The sequence below is a fragment of the Polyergus mexicanus genome, unplaced genomic scaffold (genome assembly GCF_030449975.1).
Source record: "Polyergus mexicanus isolate NDT 795.1 unplaced genomic scaffold, iyPolMexi1.0 SCAF_14, whole genome shotgun sequence".
NCBI classification, from domain to species: domain Eukaryota; kingdom Metazoa; phylum Arthropoda; class Insecta; order Hymenoptera; family Formicidae; genus Polyergus; species Polyergus mexicanus.
This window is the reverse complement of record NW_027223334.1, coordinates 3044695-3055046: the sequence shown is the minus strand read 5'-3', so window position 1 is coordinate 3055046 and position 10352 is coordinate 3044695. Positions and strand designations below refer to the sequence as shown.

The 10352-nt window shown below is 35.2% G+C and overlaps 2 long non-coding RNA genes across 2 annotated transcripts in view; both read left to right on the top strand.

The window, feature by feature from the left end:
- The first annotated feature begins 700 nt into the window (after nucleotides 1-700).
- Nucleotides 701-10352, top strand: part of LOC138939185 (uncharacterized) — a 24017-nt gene continuing 14365 nt past the window's right edge. Inside the window, exon 1 of the long non-coding RNA XR_011447814.1 lies at nucleotides 701-968. This is a non-coding gene — a long non-coding RNA (uncharacterized lncRNA). The remainder of the gene's footprint in view (nucleotides 969-10352) is intronic.
- On the top strand, nucleotides 5461-6238 carry LOC138939186 (uncharacterized). The gene is made up of 3 exons (XR_011447816.1): nucleotides 5461-5746; nucleotides 5882-6005; nucleotides 6106-6238. It is a non-coding gene; the product is annotated as an uncharacterized lncRNA (long non-coding RNA).

Here is a 10352-nt window from a genome sequence, read left to right as displayed (position 1 = left end):
ACAAAGAGTGGCTAGTAAGATTAAAAAGAGTGGCTAGTAAGATATAATAACTATTTTTGTTAATTTAAGTCGTATGATATGACCCCAATACAGGGGCTCAGACATTGGACTAAGAATTCTTTTAATAATTTCCATTCTTATATAAAATCCAAAATTTGATAATAATTTTCTAATATGCAAGATACTACAGATTTTAATAAATAAATTTTGAGATTATATAAAGACAAGAGAGATGTGAAAAAATTCGTATACGTAAATTTACCACAATCTTTTTGCATCCGGATATCTGAATATTTCGGATACAAAGAAATTGTGAATTTACACAATTGCAAATTGAGTTTTTTCTTATTTCTCTTAGATATTCTCTGTCACTGAAGGAAATCGAATGTGTACTGAAAAATTTACATTTTATAATTTCGTTATTATTATAATACGGAAAATCTATATACACGCTAGATCCTGACTCTTATAGGCCTAATTTCTTATTATTTTTTTATATGTTAAGAATATTATATCGATAAATATACATAAAGCATTATTGCATATATATTATATTGCTATATATGTTGCTGCAATATTATATTGCAATATTTCTGTAGGTGGACATTTTACTGTTGCTGCAATATTATAACAACGTTGCAGCAACATTTCGTAATGTTTCTGCAATGTTATTGCAATCTTGCGGTGCTGTATGGGTTGTTACTTCTAAACTAAACCAATACCGTCCTCCACTTAATTTCCTTCTTCTTTTTCTTCCTTTTTTTATGGCCACTTCTAATCTGAAGTACCGATCAGGACATTTCGGTCAACAACTGGTTAAGCTCCTGAGTAGTCAACGTGAAACTTAGTGTTGTTCTCGGGGACGCTTTTTTCAGCGACGGCGTATATAGTTAGTATGTAGTGTGCACACAAGGGCAATTAGGCGCGAAAGTTTTGGCGGGTTCCAGAGGAGGCTAAGCATAGGCTACGTAAGTAATAAAAAATAGATATTATTTTTTGATTAGTATGGAGGATAAAAACAAAAAAGGAGCTATTAAGAAAGAAAGACGTTTTGCGTGGCTATCTTCAAAGCCCCGATCATAATAATAACAATGGTCTGCATAGTGATAAAGTTAAACGCGCGGAAATAAAATTAGCAGCATTTTTTTCGGAACATAATATTGCTTTTTATATTGCAGATCATTTAATTCCTTTATTTTTAACATTATCTCAGTAGAGGTTCCATAGCACCCTTTTTCTTATACCATAAACGTAACACATATCTAAAGGCCACATTTAATGCGCATGCGCGAAAAAGCGTCCCCGAGAACAACATCTGAAACTCCGAGTTGACGGTGGCGACATAGGAATAAAGATGCTGCGGTAGGAATAAGAACCCTGTCAACGACTTATCATATAAGTCAGTGCTGGGATTTACTTGCACATTTTGGCCCGATTTCGTGACTCACGCCTATTGTCCCCCACTCACCGCTCGTGCGTTAACAACGAGTCTCCAGATACGCGTAACTAAGGAACGCGACGCTTTGTCTCAGGAGCGTCCGTATATAAGAATGCCCAAATATAATAATAAGACAATACTTTAAGACAGTAACAGAGTTGGATTGGATATATTCCGGTGCGTGTAGAATGGGAAGCGCTTCTGTTATAAAAATAGAGGCAAAAGAATGCAATATGGATAAAAGTTGAAGATGAGGAGAGAGAGAGTATATAGAAAATCCTACGTAATCGTCCGAGTCATTCTTCGATCCATCAGTGAAAAAGGACGTGCAGGTTGAAATTAGTTGATTATAGAGATGTCAAAGAAAACAAATTGAAGTATAGGAACATTTTTTATTTTTTCCGCTTCCAGTGAGGAGGTAATAATAATTGCAGGAAAAGAGATAAGAGCATCATAGTCTATGGAGTATACAGCTGGATGATCGGACTTTGCAATGTAGGGTTTTTTGCGTAAGAGATCACAAAAGGATCTGAAAAGAAGAAACTTTTCTGTCGAGTTGATCCTAGGCGATCGACGTGAGTACCAAAATAAAGCGTAGAGTTTATCTATGAGAGGATGAGAGTCTAAAGAGAAAATTTTTAGAATGTATTTGGAGGAGAGGAGGCTGAATCTAGATTTCAGGGGGTCTTCTGAGACTTCCGCAAGGCGAATGTTCGTAGGAGTTGTCCTTCTGAGGCCTGAACACAGGCGTATAGACTGAAATTGAATCTTTTTGAGTTTGTGCATTAGAGTATGATTATTAAATGGAAAGGTGAGACAACCGTCAACAACTTCAAGGAGCCCTTGACCAAAGCTTTATAGATATTCAGAAGAGAGTGGGATGCTGCCATGTTCCTCTTAGCAAAAAAAATACATTAAAGAGCTTAGAGCACCGTGAAGAAAGAGCACGGATGTGATCCTTTCCAGAAAGACGATAATCAAGGTGGATTTCTAGGAATTTATATGAAGCAGAGGACTCGATAACCGAATTTCTCATTTTGATGAAGTAGGCAAAAGAGTTGATGTGTTTTTTGGTAAAGATCAGAGCAAACCCAGACAGTACAAAACATCCTCAGGATCATCCTGAATATGTTCAGGACGGTTTAGGACATTTGTAGGATGTTTTAAGATATTATTATAAATATATTTATAAAAATTTAATATGCATACATAATTATTTTTAGTTGTGTCGGCTATTTAATATAATTTAGAAATCTTAAGTATTATAATAAGTATTAATGTCCTATAAATGTCCATTGGATAACCCCTGGATGTCTGTAGGATATATCTGCCCTGTCTATTATATTGGATGTCTTTTGGATTTTCAGAGGACATATACATGTGCAATTAATTGTTAACATTAATTTCATTTAATATTAATAATTGAATTTGATGCGCACATTTTCATATATCCAAAATTATTATTTATTTAATATTTCATGAGAAATGTTACTGTTCGCAACATTCCAAAAACTTTACAAACAATAGTATTCAACCGCTAGTTCGTTTGTTTACCGCTATGCGACACGCGAACTCGTATTTGAGATTTGGTCATGAGAATTATATAAAGCTTGCAAAGAGCAACTGACAGGAAATTACAAATGTAATTATTTTCTATCAGTTCAATTTCTGATGCAATCCCAACATAGGGAATTCAGATATTGAATTGTTTAGAAAATATTACACAACTCAAACCCGGGAGCCAAACCTAAAATATTATTCATGTACAGCACGAAAGCCTCAAATATTAAAGAACGGTGAACTATTTTTAATATTAGATTTTTAATATTGGCAGTAAATAACAAAACATAATTTTAATTTATATTGAAATTTTAAAATTTGCTCCTTGAAACATACGAAAAATATCCCTAACATATCCTATAAAATTCCTTAGGATGTTCCACAGGATCTCCCTGGATTCTCCAGAGGTTAATATACGGCTATCATTTACTCTTCCTCAGGACATCCAGAGGAGATCTGAGGATTACAATGGGATATCCTGAGGATATCCTACATGTATGTCCTGGATGCCCTTTGGACGTCCTAAGGACATCCTTGTGCTATCTGGGAATTTAAAGGGTGAAACAGTAAGATCTTTAGAGGACAGAAATTTGGAGGCTTTATTGGCCAATTTTTCTAATTCGAGGAGAGCCTTCTTGATTTTATTGGAACTAACAAAGATGGCGATGTCATCAGCGAACTGGACAAGTTCACATTCTTCTCTAATGTGTCTGTTAAGTTTCGAAACCTAAATATGAATAAGGACAGGACTGAGTATGGAGCCCTGAGGTACTCCTTTGTAGGAGAGATACTCGTCCGTAAACTTACCATTGACCACAAATTGAAGTCTGCGAAAGTGTATAAGATTGTAGACGAAGCGGCATAGGTGTGGAGGTAAGCCTAGTTCTTCCAAGTCAGAAATGAGAACGGCAGAAATAATATCGTCAAAGGCATTTGATAAGTTTAAGAAGAAGCAAGCTGTAACAGTGATGAAAGCTCATGGGAAATATGCCACAGGCAGAACTTTCTGCGCATGCGTGAATGACGTCACTGCCTTACGTATCCGATATCGACAGACTCGTACTTAGGTGTAATATAAGACACTTTTTAAAGTCTATATAAATTTTCTATTGTTTTCATTAATATTTATGCTAATGATATATTAAATACCTATTATCTCTTTAAGGATCAACAAAATAAATTTTAAAAATTAAATTATGGTATATATTACTTCTTGCAACATTTCCTATACCTTTCCCGTAATAGGGCATAATAATACCTTTTTTACACTATATGCTATTGAGGCCTACTAACATTTGCGCTATTGCACATGTGCGAGATTTTTCCCACGAGCTTTCATCACTGAGCTGTAGCCGTGCCACGAGTGAAGCTTGAGTGAATCTCTGATGTAAGGATGGAAAGATTGTCAAGACAAGATCGGTATTTATGGAAGCCAAATTGTGAAGATGGAAGCTTTTGCAAACGTTCTAGCCACCAGTCGAATCTGACAAGAATGAGTTTCTCAAGCACTTTAAGACAGCATGATGTAAGAGAGATGGAGCGAAATTTTCCTGGGGTGGACTTAGGATTGAGAAATACCAGAGAGTGTTGTCAGGTTTCAGAAAAGTCCCCTGAAGAAAAGACTCCGTTAAGGATGGAGAAGAAAAGCGAGAAGTATTCCTCCGGAAGATTGGAAAACAAAGTGTAATCTATTTGATCCATACCGGAAGAGGATTTTTTGCTTTTGAGAGAAGAAAAGACATGACGAATTTCATCTAAACAGAAGGGGTTATCAAATATGTGAGATGAGTATTTGCGGTTCGGGTTAAAATGAGAAATAGATAGTTTGTTGAGATAAGAAGGAAGAGAAATTGTGTTGATTAGGATCTGAATTTCCTTAGAGATGCCAAAATTGGAAGAGCAAGAAAGATGAGTGGTGTTGAGGAACCTGTTTTTACATCTTTTCACGATTCTCCATAAGATTGAGATATTTGTGAAGGAGGTAAGAGACTCGCAATAGGCTTCCATCCTCTGCGTTTTTACTGACGAAGAATTTTCTTTGTGGAAGCTTCTTGTTTTTTTAAGAGAAGATAACTAGCTCGTGAGGGGTTTTTACAAAATGTGCGGAGTACTTGTTTTCTGAGCTCTATTGCTGTGGTGCATTCCTCATTCCACCAGGAGGCTGGTGGAAGGGATTGGTGTCTTTTGTTTGTTCTTTTTTTGTTTTGGGGAAGGTTATTGTCTATTTTATGCACTGGGAGTAGAAAGGTTACTACAACCTTTAGAAAAGTGCAAAAAATGTTGTATTTTTCTAAAAAGAAAGAGCTATCAGATTCTAACTGATGTGAGAGTGAAGGAAGAAAGTTCAAGAAAGAAGTAAAGAGCTGTTTGCGATTAATTCTAGATATTTGAAGCTTGGGCGAAAAGAAAGATCGAAATTTAATTGGATAACTAATGGTGATTATCGAAGGAATGTGATCGCTGTCAAACGTATCATCGCAAGGCTTCCAAGAACAGTATGGGATGAAGTCACAAAAGACAAAAGTTAAGTCGATGACAGAGGAAGAACGCGAGAAGAATAAGATGAAAGTCGGGGATCATTGATAGGAAAAAGAGTGGATTCTTGAAAAGATTCGAGGAGAGAGTTACCTGTAGAGTCAGAGCGATCGCATCCCCAGGAAACGTGGTGAGCATCAAAGCCACCTGTGACGATTGAAGATGTAACAGGAATAGAATAAAGAAGCTCGTCCCATATGATATCTTCTGACCGTACGGGGTGTTTATAAATAGAGAGAATATAGATATAATTATTTGAGAATATAATTTTTATCCCAACCACTTCGAGTACACTATGTAAGGCAAAGATGTGATCAATTTTGGCGTAAAATATTGTATTCTTTATAGGTAACAGTACATCACCCGATTTATTAGAGGGTCCGTCCTGCCGAATGATGTGATAGCCCTTGAGAGAGAGGTCTTTATCTGATGTAAGCCAATTTCCTGAAAGGATGACGTATTGATTACCGATGTAAGCGAAGTCCTCCATCTTATTCAGAATACCGTAGCAATTCGATTGTAGTAAAGAAAGCTTGTCATAGATGAAGTTTTTATTCATAATTAATTGACAGGCCTGCGAATAGAGTTAGCAAAATTAGGAGAAACGTCATCAAAAACTTGAATGATAGCAGATGATATGATTTCTAAGAGATTGAAAGATATTAGTAGAATAACGATTGTTGCGGATATTATCGGTGAGCGAGATAGTTGATCCAGACTGGGTCCAGGTATGGATTTGCGCAAGATTTAGAGCCTAAGCGTGAACTTTTAATTGACGAGGAATGAGTTTCCTGGTCGCCAGGCCGTTTATGCCAATCTTTCGTATGTAGAACAGACGTGGAGCCGGCTTTGGAAATCAGCGATTCGAGCGCGGCGGCTACGTGGGGATCTTCCATGTTCACATCCATTTTTATGAAAGAAAGGAGAGTACTTACTGTTGATAGTGAGATCGAGTCCCGCGTAGATTGATGATGAGCTTTTTCTCCGAGGATTAAACGGAGATCGGGAGGAGTCAGAAAACGGATGGAAAAGTAAAAGCAGGAACTGTTCTCCTGAGAGAAAAAAAAGGCACAATGACCGAAGCCGCGAGGTAATGCGTAGTAACGGCTACCTTCGGTTTTTGTAAATTTGTATTATTCAACAGGTTAAGGGACGCCGGAGTTTATATAGTTCGGAGCTTGCACTTGTTGAGGGTTAAATGTAGGTTAATACTAAGCACTTAGGATAGCCCAGAAATGGGCTGATGGGCAGAAAGACACGTCTTCACTTTGGTAACACCAAAATGGAGATCCTCACTTAATTTTTATGGAGAATTACTCAGAACACACATACACATCGTCCCTTACAGAGCCGTCGCGTTGGTAAGCGCTCTAAAAGAGATTCAACAGAGGCGTCCCTCTCGCTCTTTAAAAAAAGACAATTCTAAGTTTTAAGTTCATGATAGAATGTAACAAAAGAATATAAAATAACAAATATTTAAAGTTATTATGCAATATTAAACAGATAGAGAACAATATTTTATCGCGAACATGATATACAGCTCTCATGCCGCCCCTCGCATAAGAGGGACGCCTCGCAGCCCCCCTAGCTTGTGGCGCCAGGGGCAACCGCCCCGCTTGCCCCACCCTCGCGACGACTATGGTTCCCTACAAAATATTTAACAATAAGTGGCAATAAAATCAGTGAGATGTGACATATTATGTATATTTACGTAGATATTAATATACAGATAACATTATTATATATTAAATAATTGTTTATAATGATAGTCGTAAAAATGTTTATGAAACGTATAGAAGTAAAAACACATATACGTTTTATATTTTTATAATAAAGTACATTATATATTTTTGTTATAGTAGATCAGTAAAATTTTGGAAAATTTTATGTACAATTTTATATAGATAAATTAATTTTGTTTTACTTATTTTAATATATGCATAAATAAAATTTTAGTTAAATGTAAATGTGCTCAATAAAGTTCAGCGCAAAGATTTTCAAGATATGAGGTACGTTTTATTTAATATATAGATTGATATTTATATTGCATATTTAATAATAACTATTTTTGTAACGAAAAAAGATATAGAAATTATTTTATCTATATAAATATATACAGGGTGTCCCAAAGCACCCTAGACAACGCTCGTAAGCGGGTAGAGAACAGTAAACTGAACAAAAAATCTTTTACTATTTTGCAATTTTCGCAATAATTATTGAAATATTAGTTAAAAAGGATTAGCAAATGAGCGCGAGTTTTGCGCAGTTAGACCGTGGAATGTACGCTCTAGGGCTGCGTTTGGAAACATCACTCGTGTCCACACGAGCGGCGTTCTATCTTCGTTATTTACTAAAAGTTGAACAAAGATAGATAACACGACACGCATGTGTACACGTGTGATGTTTCCGAACGCAGCCTAGGCAGAGCTGCCAATTCGTGAGAAATGAGAGCCCCCACCACTTACCACGGGATTTACTGACACTAACGCATGCGTAGCCGCTACGTCATAGTGTGTATGTGTAGCTTCGTATGTGGGACCAGGTTACGAATTTCGTAGTTTACCCCCACGCACGAAGCTACACATACACGCTATGACGTAGCGGCTACGTCTGTGTTAGTAAGTCCCATGATAAGTGGTGGGGGTTCCCATTTGCAGCCTATTACTAGATGTGCCAGCGGCGAGCTTCGCAGTGTCGCACGGCAACGAAAAGTTTGGCCTCGCGCGTACCGCGAACCCCGACTTTCGTTGCCAGGCCAAATTTTTCGTTGCTGTGCGACATTGAGAAGCTCGCCGCTGGCACGCTTGGAACGTTCCATCTTTTTAATTATTTTAATAATTATTGCAAAAATTACAAAATGGTAAAAGACTTTTCCGTTCAGTTTACTATACTTCACCCGATTACGGGCGTTGTTTAGAGTGCCTTGGGACATCCTGTATATTTAAAAATATATATTAATATTATACATTTATTATATATGTTCGGTATTTTTTAATTGAGAGAGAATTAATAACATTAAATATTTAAGAGAAATATAGAACAAATATTAATATAAAATAAATATAAAAATCGTATACAGAGTGGTCCACCGAAAACGAAACAGGCATGCTTTTAGCATTTAACCTCAATTGTTCGAAAAATGGTCGGATAAGTCAATTTGATTTATAAAGGGGACATGTTACCTTCACAGCACATCCACATCCCAATAACGTTCCAATCATCTTAAATTGTAAGGTAGTAACATTCCACGGAGATTAATAAACCTGCCATTAATCTCCCAGCAACATGAAAATGTTCGTCCAAATTCATCCCATGAACATTTCAAAGACCTTGCGCGTAACGTTGCATTAATATTCATACATGTCAGAAACTTTCTAATATTATTTTCAATAAGGAATCCTTGTGTGTAAAAAATATTATATGAGCAAAAATCGATTAAATACTATTGGTTTTCAATAGCTTTCAATCGTTTTTTCAATAATAATTTAATAGTTCAAACTTTTTTTTTCTTTAATATGGAATCTTGAAAAATTCATAAAATTAAATAAAACCAGTTATTTATTAGTGTATTTTTAGGAATATTGAAAAAAAAAATATATATATACATTTTTTTTCGATATGGATGATTTAAACTTTTTCAGACATCCTATACAGCACCGAAAGATTGCAAAAGCGTTACATAGATCTTACATTGAAACTATTGCATAGAAGTTGCGAAATGTTTCTGCAATGTTACTGCAAGCCTGCGGCAACTGAAATGTCCGCCCTCAGAAATATTTCAATGTAAGACTACAGTAATGTTACGGTGCAATGTATTTGTAATATTTAAATACATTGCTACAAATATGCAAAAACTGCTTCAAATTTAATACATAAACTTTGAGAACATATAAAAACATCCAAGAAAGATAAGAAAAAAAATTGTGAATTTACGCAATTACAACGAGTTTTTTCTCATCTCTTTTGGATGTCTTTATATATTCTCCAAGTTTATCTATTAAATTTGAAGCATTTTGCATATTAAAAAATTATTATCAAATTTTTGCTTTTATATAAAAATGGAAACTATTAAACAATTTTCTGTTATCTAATTAACATCGCTATTTTATAAATTATTTACAAGTTTAAGAAATTGATAATGATTAAATAATTTAATTCATAAAAATAAAAATTTTATTTATATAAATATTAAACTCCATATCTTAAGTAGACAATAAACGGATAATTCTAACTTTTTTCGGATAATTATTTTTCCGATTTCTGAACATCTGAACACTCAATTCAATATCTGAATTTTTTTGTGTTGGAATTGTATCAGACAAATTAATCTGATAAAAATAGTTATTATACCTTTAATATTAGTATAACCGCTTTTTGCAAGCTTTAAATAACCATCGTGATTAAAACTTAAATACGGGATAGATAACGCAACGCGCGCCGCATAGTGGTAAACGAACGAAGTAGCGATTATCAAGAACTGTTTTTTGTAATGTTTTTGAAATGTTGCTGTAACATTCTCATAAAATATTACAATTCCATATTCCAATAATGTCTCAACAATATTTCATTGCAAATTGCAAGATTGTAACATTGCTGCAATGTAATTGTAATGTTCTGTGCTGTATGGGATTTATCTGTCCGAGCTAAGAAACAATCAGTCCAATATCTGAATTCCCTATGTTGGGATTGTATCAGTATAATATTGAACTGATAGAAATAATTATATTTTTAATCTTTTGCCAGTTGCTCTTTGCAAGCTTTATATACTTCTCATGACTGAAATTCAAATACGAAAATGAACGCATCGCGCGTCGCACAG